At 43.3% G+C, this 16,282-nt stretch overlaps 1 protein-coding gene across 2 annotated transcripts in view; it reads right to left on the bottom strand.

The window, feature by feature from the left end:
* TTBK1 (tau tubulin kinase 1) overlaps positions 1-15,652 on the bottom strand; it is a 126,142-nt gene extending 110,490 nt beyond the window's left edge. The window contains exon 1 of one of the 2 annotated variants that reach the window (XM_073628649.1): positions 15,498-15,652. The gene's annotated coding sequence lies outside the window, so the exon portion shown is untranslated. The remainder of the gene's footprint in view (positions 1-15,497) is intronic. The other variant, XM_073628650.1, reaches the window with a different exon arrangement.
* Between the last annotated feature and the right edge of the window lie 630 nt (positions 15,653-16,282).

Here is a 16,282-nt window from a genome sequence, read left to right as displayed (position 1 = left end):
AGCGCTACATTTTTCACTGATCTTTTGCATTGAATTTTTGTCGCATTCTTATGTAGCAGCTGTTCATTTTTCTTCACTAATGCCTCGTTTCCACTGAGCGGTTCGGTTCGGTACGCTATTTTGGGTGTTTCCATTATGAAAGTGGCCCATACAACCGAACCGTACCGCTCCATTCAGGGTCCTGCTTCAGATGTGGGGCCATAGAAAATGGAAAGGTTCAGTTAGGGCGGAGCTACGATAAATTCCACTGATTGGCTGACAGAAAACCCTCTGCTGTGCTATGCTGAGGCATTTTTTCTAAACCCTGTATGGCCCCTTGTGGTCCCACTTGCAGTGGAAACGCTCACCAGAATAGACCGGACCATTCTAGGCCATTCAAACTGTACCGACCCGAACTGATCCGCTCAGTGGAAACGAGGCATATTTGAATATGCGCAGTAATATCCCCTATCCACATGATCTATTTGTATGTATATTACATTGTGGCATATATTACAATCTATGCATCTTCGAAATGTATTGCAGTGTGCTGACCTAGTCATTACATTACTGTTAGTTTGTAGGAGACCATTTTTTCGGGAAGTCTCTTGTGGTTACGCCACCCTTGTCCTATCTTGCTTTATACCTATACTATTTAGGGTGTGCAAGCCTTATTTTACAAACTGCGTCTCTTGGCTTCCCCAATGGGCTGCACATTATAGTATTTCCAATTCTGTCTTTTCGCAGCACTTGTAGTAATCGTAGTAGGAGCTCCCAGAGGGAAACGTGTGTTTGTCACCTCCGCAGGAAATCACTTTGCAGCTAATGTAGACTGTGTACCTAGAGTAAAAGGAGAGCGGTACTTCCACTATGGCTTTGTTAATGGATAAGACCATAAGAAAAGGTGCTGACGCAACTGACTATCTATCATTATGCTTTGCTCAGATGCCGCCAGTACACAAGAGAAGAACTCCATTAGGCAGACAGGACTTGAATTCGTGTGCCAGATACACATTCATTGTATACACAGCACTAAAAAACATTTACACCTGACAAAGTATGGAAAGAAACCAGTTGGGAATTTCCATGAACCATGACTTGGAACTAATCAAAACTGGAGCAGCCAGAATCTGGAGTTGAATGGTTGTCATGCGGAGCTGCTCCAGATTGTGTCTTCTCCAGTTTCAATAAATGTCCACCAATGACTTTCCATTCAATGGAGAAGATGGCAGTTTTCAGATATCTTACACTGCCTTGAAAAAAGTATTCACACCCCCTGAAATTTTACAACCAAAAACGGAAATGTATTTTATTGGGGTTTTTTTGTGATAGACCAACACAAAGTGGCACATGATTGTGAAGTGGAAGGAAAATGATAAATGGTTTTCAATTATTTTTTAACAAATGATTATCTGAAACGTGTGGGGGTGCATTTGTATTCAGTCCTCTTTAGGCAGGCCATACATGGGGTCGAATTTCGAAAAAATTATCTTTCTAAAATCTTATCTAAGAATTTTCGTTCGTATTTCGCCTTCATTAGTGGGCCGAAGCAACAGCCGATTTTTGTGCGGCCATCCAATTTGAGTAATCGGACACGGAAATTTTTCAGAAAATAAACGATTTTCTAATCAATAACGGGAGAATCGTGCGAGAAATGTAATCAAAAAAGAAATGCGCATGTGCAAGAAAAGAAGATTCCCGGAAAGAAAAGAAGATTCCCGGCCACGAAAATTCTTTTCTGTAGCAACATGAGGTGAAATTGAAGGCTTGGATGGTCGAATTTCAAAAATCAATGGTGGCGCCATCGGATCACAAAACGCACGAAAGTTCTGATTTTCAAAAGAAAATTCTTCCAAAATTCGACCATATATGGCCAGCCTTACTCTGATACCCCTAACTAAAATCTAGTGGCACCAATTGCCTTCAGAAGTCACCTAATTAGTAAATAGAGTCCACCTGTGTGTAATTTAATCTCAGTATAAATACAGCTGTTCTGCAAAGCCCTCAAAGGTCAGAATTGAACTTTTTGGCCGAATAGCAAAACGCTATGTGTGGTGGAAAACTAACACTGCACATCACCCTGAAAACACCACCCCCACCGTGAAACATGGTGGTGGAAGCATCATGTTTTGGGGATGCTTTTCTTCAACAGGAAAGCTGGTCAGAGTTGATGGGAAGATGGATGGAGCCAAATACAGGGCAATCTTAGAAAAAAACATGTTAGAGTCTGCAAAAGACTTGAGACTGGGGCGGAGGTTCACCTTCCAGCAGGACAACGACCCTAAACATAAAGCCAGAGCTACAATGGAATAGGTTATATCAGGGGTAGGCATCCACTGCACTTCAGCTGTGGTGAAACTACAAATCCCTTCATGCCTCTGACTCTAGGAGTCATGCCTGTGAATCTCAGGGTCTTGCAATGTCTCATGGGACTTGTAGTTTCACCACAGCTGGAGGGCAGAGGTTGCCTACCCCTGGTTTAGATCAAAGCATATTCATGTGTTAGAATGGCCCAGTCAAAGTCCAGACCTAAATTCAATTGAGAATCTGTGGCAAGACTTGAAAATTGCTGTTCACAGACGCTCTCCATCCAATCTGACAGAGCTTGAGATATTTTGCAAAGAAGAATGGGCAAAAATGTCCCTCTCTAGATGTGCAGAGCTGGTAGAGACATCCCCAAAAAGATTTGCAGCTGTAATTGCAGAGAAAGGAGGTTCTACAAAGTATTGACTCCGGGGGGCGCCATACAAATGTACCCCCCACACTCTTCACATATTTATTTGTAAAAAATTTGAAAACCATTTATCATTTTCCTTCCACTTCACAATTATGTGCCACTTTGTGTTGGTCTATCACAAAAAATCCCAATAAAATACATTTATGTTTTTGGTTGTAACATGACAAAGTGTGGAAAATTTCAAGGGGTATAAATACTTTTTTAAAGCGGAGTTCCGCCTGCAAAAAAAATATTAAAAGTCAGCAGCTACAAATACTGCAGCTGCTGACTTTTAAAATAAGGACACTTACCTGTCCAGGGCGCCCGCGATGTCCTCACCCGAAGCCGACCCCTCCCTCGGCTCCGGGTGGAGGCGCCAGAATCTTAAGTAAGGGAATCAGGAAGTGAAGCCTTGCGGCTTCACAGCCTGTTTCCCTACTGCGCATACGCATGTCGCGCTGAGTGTTCTGAGTGGTCCCTGCTGTCTTCTGGGACCTGTGTCTCCCAGAAGACAGCGGGGGGACAGAGGAGGGGCCAGACATGGCGTAGATTGCTGTGGATACTGCGACAATCTTTCGCCGGAAGTGGGAGCAAATACCTGAATTAAACAAGGTAACTGCTCCCCCCCCTCCCCCCTGAAAGGTGCCAAATGTGACACCTGGGGGGGGAGGAACCAGATAAGCGGAAGTTCCATTTTTGGGTGGAACTCCGCTTGAAGGCACTGTATACAGTTGTGCTCATAAGTTTACATACCCTGGCAGAATTTATGATTCTGATGGGGATTAAAAAAAAAATACAGCATGGGAGGATGGAATCTGCAGGGAATGGGAAAAAGCGGGTGTGAAGATCACCCTAAAAAGGTATTTACACGGCTCTTTTTTAGAAAAGACTTACACAGTGTGGTATGCCTGAGTATAATAAAGGAGCTGGCAGTGATTTACACTTTTACCCTAACAGACACTTTAAAGTACACGCAATTCCATACTATACAAATTAAAGTATGCAACTTTACTGATCAAGCAGCAATCCCTCATTCATCTCTGTAGCTATAAGCGTTGTGGAGAAATGAATCTTTAAAATTCACAAAAGAAGACCTGAAATTCCATCTCCTCTCCCTTTATTCTCTATGGAAAGGAAAATCTTGGCAGCATGCCATCCCTGGAATAAAAACGCGCAGCAGGTTCCTCCCTCTAATGGGAACACACAGGGCTTGCTGCCTTCCAATAAAAACACACAGCGGATGCTACCCTTTAATATAAACACACAGGGGGCGCTGCCCTCTAATAGAAATATATGCTGGGTGATGCCCTCCAATAGAAACACTCAACAGGTGCTGGAAGCTGTAAGACCCACTGAAACTGATTTCTGAGTCTTTGTTGTGATTTTTGAGGATTAATTAGTTCACAGTACATGGAGCTAGAGAGGTGAGGGATGGATTGTTTCATGACTTTTGGTGCTAGTTAGGAATACGTATGTAAAAACTTTAATTTCATAGCCCGAGCACAGCTGCATTTTACAGTGCCTTGAAAAAGTATTCATACCCCTTGAAATTTTCCACATTTTGTCATGATACAACCAAAAACGTAAATGTATTTTATTGGGATTTTATGTAATAGACCAACACAAAAGGGTACATATATGTGAAGTGGAAGGAAAATGATAAATGATTTTCAAAATTTTTTACAAATAAATATGTGAAAAGTGTGCCGTGCATTTGTATTCAGCCCCCTTTTCGCTGATACCCCTAACTAAAATCTAGTGGAACCAATTGCCTTCCGAAGTCACCTAATTAGTAAATAGAGTCCACCTGTGTGTAATTAAATCTCAGTATAAATACAGCTGTTCTGTGAAGCCCTCAGAGGTTTGTAAGAGAACCTTAATTAACAAACAGCATCATGAAGTCCAAGGAACACACCAGACAGGTCAGAGATAAAGTTGTGGAGAAGTATAAAGCAGGGTTAGGTGTTAAAAAAATATCCCACGCTTTGAACATCTCACGGAGTTCTGTTCAATCCATCATCCGAAAATGGAGAGTATGGCACAACTGCAAACCTACCAAGACATGGCCGTCCACCTAAACTGACCGGCCGGGCAAGGAGAACATTCATCAGAGAAGAGCCAAGAGGTCCATGGTAATTCTGGAGGAGCTGCAGAGATCCACAGCTCAGGTGGGAGAATCTGTCCACAGGACAACTATTAGTCGTGCTCTCCACAAATCTGGTCTTTATGGAAGAGTGACAAGAAGAAAGACATTGGTGAAAGAAAGTCATAAGAAGTCCTGTTTGTAGTTTGTGAGAAGCCATGTGGGGGTCACAGCAAACATGTGGAAGAAGGTGCTCTGGTCAGATGAGACCAAAATGTAACTTATTGTCCTAAAAGCAAAATGCTATGTGTGGCAGAAAACTAACACTGCACATCACCCTGAACACACCATCCCCACCGTGAAACATGGTGGTGGCAGCATCATGTTGTGGGGATGCTTTTCTTCAGCAGGGACAGGGAAGCTGGTCAGAATTGATGGGAAAATGGATGGAGCCAAATACAGGACAATCTTAGAAGAAAACCTGTTAGAGTCTGCAAAAAGACTTGAAACTGGGGCGGAGGTTCACCTTCCAGCAGGACAACGACCCGAAACATACAGCCAGAGCTACAATGGAATGGTTTAAATCAAAGCATATTCATGTGTTAGAATGGCCCAGTCAAAGTCCAGACGTACTGTAAATCCAATTGAGAATCTGTGGCAAGACTTGAAAATTGCTGTTCACAGACGCTCTCCATCCAATCTGACAGAGCTTGAGATATTTTGCAAAGAACGGGCAAAAATGTCCCTCTCTATATGTGCAAAGCTGGTAGAGACATCCCCAAAAAGACTTGCAGCTGTAATTGCAGTGAAAGGGGGTTCTACAAAGTATTGGCTCAGGGGGGCGCCATACAAATACACGCCACACTTTTCACATATATACAGTTATGCTCATAAGTTTACATACCCTGGCAGAATTGATGATTTCTTGGCCATTTTTCAGAGAATATGAATGATAACACAAGAACTTTTCTTTCACTTATGGTTAGTGTTTGGTTGAAGCCATTTATTATCAATCAACTGTGTTTACTCTTTTTAAATCATAATGGCTACAGAAACTACCCAAATGACCCTGATCAAAAGTTTACATACTCTGGTGATTTTGGCCTGATAACATGCACACAAGTTGACACAAAGGGGTTTGAATGGCTATTAAAGGTAACCATCCTCACCTGTGATCTGTTTGCTTGTAATTAGTGTGTGTGTATAAAAGGTCAATGAGTTTCTGGACTCCTGGCAGACCCTTGTATCTTTCATCCAGTGCTGCACTGAAGTTTCTGGATTCTGAGTCATGGGGAAAGCAAAAGAATTGTTAAATGATCTGCGGGAAAGGGTAGTTGAACTGTGTAAAACAGGAAAGGGATATAAAAAGATATTCAAGGAATTGAGAATGCCAATCAGCAGTGTTCAAACTCTAATCAAGAAGTAGAAAATGAGGGGTTCTGTTGAAACCAAACCACGGTCAGGTAGACCAACTAAAATTTCAGCCACAACTGCCAGGAAAATTGTTTGGGATGCAAAGAAAAACCCCACAAATAACTTCATGTGAAATACAGGACTCTCTGAAAACATGTGGTGTGGCTGTTTCAAGATGCATAATAATAAGAAGGCGGCACTTGAAGAAAGATGGGCTGCATGGTCGAGTCGCCAGAAGAAAGCCATTACTACGCAAATGCCACAAATTATCCCGCTTACAATACGCCAAACAACACAGAGACAAGCCTCAAACCTTCTTGCACAAAGTCATTTGGAGTGTTGAGACCAAAATTTAGCTTTTTGGCCACAACCACAAAAACACTACATTTGGAGAGGGGTCAACAAGGCCTCTGATGAAAGGTACACCATTCCTACTGTGAGACACGGAGGTGGATCGCTGATGATTTGGGGATGTGTGAGCTACAAAGGCACAGGAAATTTGGTCAAAATTGATGGCAAGATGAATGCAGTATGTTATCAAAAAATACTGGAGGAACATTTGCCTTCATCAGCCAGGAAGCTGCACATGGGACGTACTTGGACATTTCAACATGACAATGATCCAAAACACAAGGCCAAGTTGACCTCTCACTGGCTACAGCAGAATAAAGTGAAGGTTCTGGAGTTGCCATCTCAGTCTCCTGACCTCAATATCATTGAGCCCCTCTGGGGAGAGTGCAGTCCATGCAAGACAGCCCAAGAATTTACAGGAACTGGAGGCTTTTTGCCAAGAGGAATGGGCAGTTTTACCATCTGAGAAGATAAAGAGCCTCATCCACAAATACCAAAAAAGACTTCAAGCTGTCATTGATGTTAAAAGGGGGCAATATACGGTATTAAGAACTGGGGTATGTAAACTTTTGATCAGGGTCATTTGGGCAGTTTCTGTTGTGATTATGATTTAAAAAGAGTAAACACGGTTGATTGATAATAAGTGGCTTAAGCCAAACACTAACCATGAGTGAAAGAAAAGTTTTTGTGTTATCATTCATATTCTTTGAAAAATGTCCAAGAAATCATAAATTCTGACAGGGTATGTCTTATGAGCACAACTGTATTTGTAAAACATTTTGAAAACCATTTATAATTTTCCTTTCACAATTATGGGGTGTCAATCACATTGTTGGTCAATCACAAAAAATCCCAATAAAATACATTTACGTTTTTGGTTGTAACGAGACAAAATGTGGAAAATTTCAAGGGGTATGAATACCTTTTTAAGGCACTGTAAACTAATGGAAGACACCAAAGGAAGACATCTATAACATACTATGAGAACAAAAAACTACAATGCAGTCTACGAAAAGTGACAGTTACATACAACCTTGATTGAATAGCATGTTGTGGGACCACCCACTATATTTACCCCCATCTCGGTGGGGAAAAATATATGATTGGGTGTTACCAACATCTCTCTCCATTCAGGATAAATTAAACAAATGGAAGACACCTATATTTTGGAAAGCCTCTATTTCTTACAACAAGCTAATCTGAAAACTGGGACTGACTGTCATTGGTCAGTTGTTAGCTCATACATGGCCTGGTGATCATAAGCGATGCCCTTTTCACGGCATCTCTTGATTATATTAGACCGACAGATTTTATATATATATATATATATATATATATATATATATATATATATATATATATATATATATACAACAATTTTAGGGCAATACAATATGGAACTGATAGTCAGACTTGGGTAGGCACTTGTAAATTGACTTCTCTGCTGGATTCCTGAATATTTTGGAGATTATCAAGGTATTGGTCCAAAGCTGGTGTCCTAATGATGTACTACAACCCATTGGGGAGGGTGATGCCAACACTGGATGATGTAGTCGCCACAGTGGTTGGGCAGAAATAAAAGTTCTGGTGGAGAATAGAATAGAATTGTTATAGAATTGTTGTCTCCAAAACATATAGGATGCCAACATGGAAATCAATTCATCAGTTACTTTATAAAATTCTTGGCATATCAATGAGATCCACAAACTGGGATAAAACTACATAAAAACGGTAAATGGGATATGTTTCCATCTCAGTAGTATATAACGATTTCTACCACAGCAAGCTTCTGGAGGCACAGCTTCAGAATTTCTTTAATGCTATCTGGATCCATGAAAACACACTACCCCTACCCTGCTGGTCAGAAGCAAAGAGACCTAACCAAAGACCAATAGTCTCAGAGTACCTTGCCACTGTAACCTGCTAGTCAGAGATTGAGAGGTCTAACAACAGACCAACACACTGAGAGCACCCCACCACTGTACCCCACTTGTTGGACATTGAGAGACCTAACCACAGACCAACATTCTGAGAGCACAAAACAACTGTACCCCACTGGTTAGACATCGAGAGACCTAACTACAGACCAACATTCTGAGAGCACCACACAACTGTACTCCACTGGTTAGACATTGAGAGACCTAACTACAGACCAACATTCTTAGAGCACATCACCACTGTACCCTGCTGGGTCAGACATCGAGAGACCAACCCTGTTGGTCAGAGATAGAGCTAACCACCAACAGTCTGAAAACACATGACCAAAACCTCCATTGTACCCTGCTGGTCAGAGAACAAGAGATTTAATGAGAAACCAACAGTCTGAGAACACCTCCTCACTGTATTCTGTTAGTCCTGTTAGTCAAAGATTGGAAGATATAACCACAGACCAACATTCTGAGGGCAAATCACCACTGTACCCTGCTGGCCAGAGATCAAGAGCACTACACTTCTGTTCCCTCCATCGTACCCTGTTGATTAGACATTGAGGGACCCAACCATAGACCAAAAGTCTGAGAGCACCTCAGACCCATACTAGAGGTCGACCGATATGGGTTTTTCTCTGGCCGATGCCGATGCCGATATTTAGAAATCGCGGTGGCCGATGGCCGATATGTGATGCCAATTTTTTTGGGCCGATATATTTGGCCGATTTTTTTTTTCCCTTTCTTTTTTCCCTTCATCTCATAAAATCTAACAGTTAGACCCCTTTCACACTGGGGCGTTTTTCAGGCGCTTTTGGGCTAAAAATAGCACCTGTAAAGTGCCTGTAAAACGGCTCCCCTGCAGTCTCAGTGTGAGATCCCGAGTGCTTTCACACTGAGGCGATGCGCTGGCAGGATGTAAAAAAAAGTCCTGCAAACGGCATCTTTGGAGCGGTGTATACTGCTGCTCCACCACTCCTGCCCATTGAAATAAATGCGCACCGCTACCGAAGCGCCTGCAAAGCGTTTTGGCAGCGGTGCTTCAGGGGCGCATTTAACCCCTTCCTCGGCCGCTAGCTGGGTTATAAGCGCCCCGCTAGCAGCCGAATAGCGCCTCTAAAATGACGGTAAAGTGCCGCTAAAACTAGCAGCGTTTTACCATCAACGCCTGCCCGCTCCAGTGTGAAAGCAGCCTTAAGTAATACAGAAATTTTTTTTCATTTAAACATTAAACAAAACAAACCTCCAATCAGTTCACTTGTATGTATAATTTAGAAAAAAAACCTAAAAAAAAAAAAAAAAAAAAAAAAAAACCCTATCTTAAATAATAAATACACAAAAACAGGTAATCAAAACTTTTGGACGAAAAAAAATGGGCTAACTTTACTGCTTATTTTTTTTTTTTAATTCATTACTGTATTTTTTTTTTTTAAATTGCGTTTGAAAGACCGCTGCGCAAATACCGTGTGACATAAAATATTGCAACAATCACCATTTTATTCCCTAGGGTCTCTGCTAAAAAAATATATATAATGTTTGGGGGTTCTAAGTGATTTTCTAGCAGAAAATACAGGATTTTTACTTGTAAGCAACAAGTGTCAGAAAAGATTTAGTCTTTAAATGGTTAAACTGAAAACTTCTCCACGGAGTTCAGTCTATTGATAAAAAGAACCTGAAAGAGATACAAATGTATCTTCTTATCAGACTTGGCAGGCTGCCCAGAGGAGGGGAGAATCCTCTCCACAGATAACTTAGGGAAACTTGCATTAACTTCTATTACAGAAGTCATTTGCAAGTCACGGCTGAAGTTATAATCGGCCTTTTTTATCAGCACAATCGGCCGATGCCGATTAAGTAAAAAACGCCAAATATCGGCCGATATATCGGCCGGCCGATATATCGGTCGACCTCTAACCCATACACTACTGGTCAGAAATTGGTAGACCTAATCAGAGAGCAACAGATTGAGAGCACCTCACCACCGTACCCCGCTGGTCAGACAACGAGAGTCCTAATCACAGACCAACATTCTGAGAGCACCTCACCACCGTACCCTGTTAGTCAGAGATAGGCCTAACCACCAACAGTCTGAAAACAAATCACAAAAAAACCCCAATGAGAGACCAACAGTCTGAGAAAACCTCCCAACTGTATCCTGTTAGTTAACGATTGGAAGACCTAACCATAGAGCAATATTCTGAGAGCACAGCACCACTGTACCTTGCTGATCACAGATCAAGAGAACTAATAATAGACCAATATTCTGAGAGCACTTTACCATAGTTCTCCGTTGATCAGAAATTTATATACTTAACCACAGACTGACATTCTTATGCCGTGTACACACGACCGGTTTAGCCGTCAGAATAAACTCCGAAGATTTCTCCGACTGAACGCCGACGGAATTACATTCAAGCGGTCTTGCCTACACACGGTCAACCCAAAGTCCGACCAAAGTCCGACCGTCCAGAACGCAGTGACGTACAACACTTATGACGGGACTAGAAAAAGGAAGTTCAATAGCCAGTAGCTTCTGTCTCGTACTTGCTTCACAGCATGTGTAGTTTTTGGTCCGTCGGAACAGCATACAGACGATTAGTTTTGCTGATAGGAATTGGTTCCGTTGGAAATATTTAGAACATGTTCCATTTCTAGGTCCGTCAGAATTTTCGAAAAAAGAAGTCCGATGAGGCCTACACACAATTGGAATAGACAATGAAAAGCTTCCATATGACTTTTTCTGTCGGACATTCCACTCATGTGTACAGGGCATTAGAGCACCTGACCATATCCTGTTGGTCAGAGATAGGCCTAACCAACAGTCTGAAGAAACTCACCCGAAAAACCTCCACTGTACTTGGTTGGTTAGAGATCAAGGGACATAACATTATACCAACAGCCTGAGAGCACCTCAGCCCCATACACTTCTTTTCAGAAATGGACAGATCTAACCAGAGACCAACAGCTTGAGAGCACCTCAGCACCATATTGCTGTTGGTTAGAGATAGACCTAACCACCAACAGTCTGAAAACACATCACTAGAAAAACCTCCATCATACCCTGTTGGTCAGAGATAGACCTAACCCCCAACAGTCTGAAAACACCTCCCCAGAAAAACCTCTATTGTACCCTGCTGGTCAGATTTCAAGAGATCTAATAAAAGCCCAACAGTCTGAGAACATCTCCCCACTGTATCCTGTTAGGGTCGGTTCACACCTAAACCAGGCGCGGATCGCACAGCAACGCTGTCCATTCCTGTTTTCCGTTTCAGAGATGAATCAGGGCAGAATCTTTGCCTGAATTCGGCCCTGGAACGGAGGCAAAGACGCACAGCGGTTCTGTGCAGTGTGCTCCGCAGCCGCCCCAGAGACATGTGAACCGGCTCCATAGAGAGCCGGTCATATTCTCCTGCTATGCGAATTGGATGCAGAGAAACTCGCATCCAATTCGCATATGTGTGAACCCAGCCTTATTCAAAGATCGAAAGACCTAACCATAGACCAACAATCTGCAAGCACAGCACCACTGTGCCCTGCTGGTCATAGATCAAGAGAACTGATCATAGACTAATATTCTAAGGGCACCTCACCATTGTTCCTTTTTGGTCAAAGGTCAATATACAGACCAACATTCTGAGAACCCCTCATCACCATATCCTGTTGGTCAGAGATAGGCCTTGTCACCAACAGTCTGAAGAACCTCACCCGAAAAACCTCTATCGTACCCTGTTGGTTAGAGATCGAGGGACCTAACCATAGACCAACAGTCTGAGAGCACCTCAGCCCCATACACTGTTGGTCAGAAATGGACAGACCTAACCAGAGACCAACAGTTTGAGAGCACCTTAGCACTGTACCCTGCTGGTCAGTCATCCAGAGACCTACAGTCTGTAGAACCTCACCCGAAAAACCTCTATCGTACCCTGCTAGTCAGTCATCCAGAGACCTAACAGGAGACCAACATCCTGAGAGCACCTCAGCCCCCTACACTGTTGGTCAGAAATGGACAGACCTAACCAGAGACCAACAGTTTGAGAGCACCTTAGCACCGTACCCTGCTGGTCAGTCATCCAGAGACCTAACCAGAGACCAACATTCTGAGAGCACCTCACCTGCAAACCTACAGATTTTAACAACTACATTTGTCAAGGGATTTCACCCAAGAAAAAATTCTCTCCATAGTCCACCTCCACCCGTATCCAGCACTTTGTACACCGTCTATCCTGTATTGCCGGCTCTGGATAGGCAGCCAATCCCACATTTTATCAGATTGAGCATTCACCTACACTGCGATAAATTCTCAGTTCCTCGCTGGTTAGCCAGGACTAGTATAGTAAAGAGGACCAGCCACTGTCAGTACCAGCACGTAATGAAAAGGAATGCTTAGCCAATGGTCTAGTTTGTTATCAGAACTGGTTGGAGGTAAGACTAGCTGGATATAATGAGGACCTGTCAATGGTAACAGTTGGTTATAATGAGGACCTGTCAGTGATAGGACAAGCTGGTTAAAATAAGGACTAGTTGGTTGAAATGAGGACCAGTCAATGAGAGGCCTAGTTGCTCATGAGGGCTGGTCAGGGATAGGAATAGTTAATTATAATAAAGAGGGGTCTGAGTGGGAAGTGCTCAGTGGTAGCAGTAGTAGAGGACTGGTAAGAGATGCATGTATGCAAAATGAGGACTGGTCAGTGAAAGTACTAACTGTTCATAATGAGAACGGGTAAGTGATAGGTGTAGAGGGTGAAATGAAGATTGGTCAGGGACAGAAGTAAGATGTAGTGATCAGGACTGATTCCTGACAGGTCTTTTTGGGACTATTATTGATTGGTCAGTAATAGGAAAAGCAGGTAGCATATGGAACTGGTAAGTGATAGAACCAGTCAGGTGTAATGAGGACTAGTTGGGAAAAAGAGTATCTGGCTGTAGTGATAATGCCAAGTGATGGATGAAGCTTAGCGATATTAGGACTGATGTGATTAGTTGGGTGCTAAGGGAATCGGTCAGCAAAAGGATGAGTCTGGTGCAATGATAAGGAACGGTAGAACTAGTCCAGTGTATTCAGAACTGGTGACTGGGTATAAAGGGGACTGGTCAGTGATTGGATTAGTTGGGTGTATTGTGTATAGGTCAGTAGTAATAGGACCAGTCAGTTAAAGGACTAGCCAGATGTAATGATGACCAGTCAGTGATGGGCCTGAGTAATGAGGACCGGTCAGTAGGACTTGCTGGATGTAATAAGAACGGGTAAATGATAAAAAGTGTTGGAGTAACGAGGACCCATCACTGATAGAACTAGTTTGGTAGGATAAAGACTGGTCAATGACAGGATAGGTCAAATTTTTTAAAGGACTGATCATTGACAAAATTAGTTGGGTGTAATAAGACTGGTCAATGAAAGAACAACTGAATTCTAAAGAGGACTAGTTGGGTTTTCATAGAACTGGTTGGTGAGAGGAAAAATTGGGTGAAACGAGGACTGGCTAGCGATATGAGTTAAGTCTAATATGAACTGGTTAGTGTCATAAGGACTGGTCAGTTACAGGACTAGTTGGGTGTAATAAGGACCGGTAAGTAATAGGACAAGTCAGGTGTAATGAGGAGTGGTCAGTAATAGGACTAGTTAAATGTAAAAAGGTCAAATCTGCGAATAGGACAAGTTGGGTGCAAAAAAGCCAGGTAGTAAAAGACTAGGCAATGGTAAGGACCAGTGATAACACTAGTTGGGTGTCATAAAGTAATAAGGACTAGTTAATTATAAGTCACATTAAGTGAATGAGGAAACGTCAGAGATGGGACTGGTTTATTGTTCAAAGATCTGGTCAATGATAACACTTCATAGCATTAGTACAATCAGGACTGGTCAGTTTTAGGACTAGCTTGGTGTAATGATAGGACTGACTGGGTGTACTCAGGACTGGTTGTGATACCCCTAGTCGGGATGATGAAAACTGGCCAGTGACAGGACTAAGTCGGGTGTGCTGAAGCCTGGTAGATCAAAGGACTAGTTGAGTGTGGCAAAGAACCGGTCAGTGACAGGATGGTTGGGGGTGATGAGGATCGGTCCGTGACTGAACTAGTTCACTGCTAGGAGGACTGGTCAGTCAAAGGACTAGTCAGCTGTGAAGCTAGCAACAAGACAACAAGTCACATGTGATAAGGACTGCTCGGTTACAAGTCAGGTTTCATGAGGACTATCGGTAACAGGACTAGTCAGCTGTGATGAGGACCAGTCATGAGAAGAACATGACTACTAAGGTTTAATGAAGACTGGTTGGGTGTGCTGAGGACTGGTCAGTGACATGACTAGTTAGATGTGATAAGGACAAGGTGGTGTGATGACCGGTCAGTGAAAAGATTAGTCATGGGTGATGAGGACTGGTCAGTGACATAACTAGTAGGGTGTACAGAGGATGGGTCAGTGACAGGCCTAGTAATGTGGGGTGTAATGGGACCTTAATGGTGAAAGGACTAGTTGAGTGTCAAGAGGGACTGGTCAGTAAACAGGAAGAGTTAAGTATACTAAGGACTAGTCAGTGACGGGTCTAGTGAGGTGTAATGAGAACTGGTTGGTGGTGGTAATGACTGGTCAGCTGTAGGACTAGTAGGGTGAGATGAGGACTGGTTAGTGATAGGACTAGTCAGGACAACGGTAAATATGAACTGGTTGGTGGTGATAATGACTGTCTGCTAAAGGACTAGTAGAATGAGATGAAGACTGGTTAGTAATAATGCTAGTCGGGTGTGATGAGGACAGTGATGAGGACAGGTCGGGTGTGATGAGGACAGGTCGGGTGTGATGAGGACTGGTCGGGTGTGATGAGGACAGGTCGGGTGTGATGAGGACTGGTCGGGTGTGATGAGGACTGGTCGGGTGTGATGAGGACTGGTCGGGTGTGATGTCGGTTGCTCGGTAATAGGCGGGGGATCGGGTCTCTCCGATGGATTCAGTGATTGGGGGTGTCAGAGGAGCTCGGGTCACCCCGGCCTCCCCTCCCCCTCCCAGATGTCAGCACGATCGGGCGGCACTCACCTACCGGGGCGGTGTCCGGCGGGTGTCCCGGGTCCCCCCGGAGCTGTCCCTGGTGCTGCAGAGGAGCCGGATACTCCCACAATGCACCGCGACCACTGCACTGACGTCACAGCCTGCAACACACCCACTGACACAACAATGTCACCGTACACCGCTACAGCGTACATGCCCGCCATACCACCCGGCATGACATTGTACACACCTCTGTACACCGCCATAGTATACAGCACCGTACGACATATGGGATCTCTCCTCTGATAATTGGCTATCTACCGTGATAACTAGTCCTCTCCATCCATAACTAGTCCTCTCCATCCATAACTAGTCCTCTACTCTGATCTATAATCATCTCTTTTGCCTGTTAGTCCTGTTATCTGATGATCAGTCCTCTCCTCTGGTTATCAGTCTTGTCCTCTGATAATTAGTCCCCCCCCCTATTTATTAGCTCTCTGCTGATAACTAGTCCTCTCCTATGATAACTAGTCCTCTCCTATGATAACTAGTCATCCTCTCCTATGATTCTCCTCTGGTTATTATTCATGTTCTAGCTAATCCTCTCCTCCAGATATTAGTCCTCTCCTCTAGATATTGGTCCTCTTCCCTGGTTATTAGTCCTCTCCTCTGGTTATTAGTCCTCTCCTCTGGTTATTAGTCCTCTCCGCTAGATATCAGTCCCATCCTCTGGTAATTAGTTATGTACTCTAGATATTAGTCCTCTCCTCTGGATATCAGTCTTCTCCTCTAAATATTAGTCCTCTCCTCTAGCTATCAGTCCTCTCCTCTGG

This window comes from Aquarana catesbeiana, linkage group LG04 (assembly GCF_042186555.1).
Source record: "Aquarana catesbeiana isolate 2022-GZ linkage group LG04, ASM4218655v1, whole genome shotgun sequence".
In the NCBI taxonomy this organism is placed as follows: domain Eukaryota; kingdom Metazoa; phylum Chordata; class Amphibia; order Anura; family Ranidae; genus Aquarana; species Aquarana catesbeiana.
This window is presented reverse-complemented; position numbering and strand designations above follow the sequence as displayed.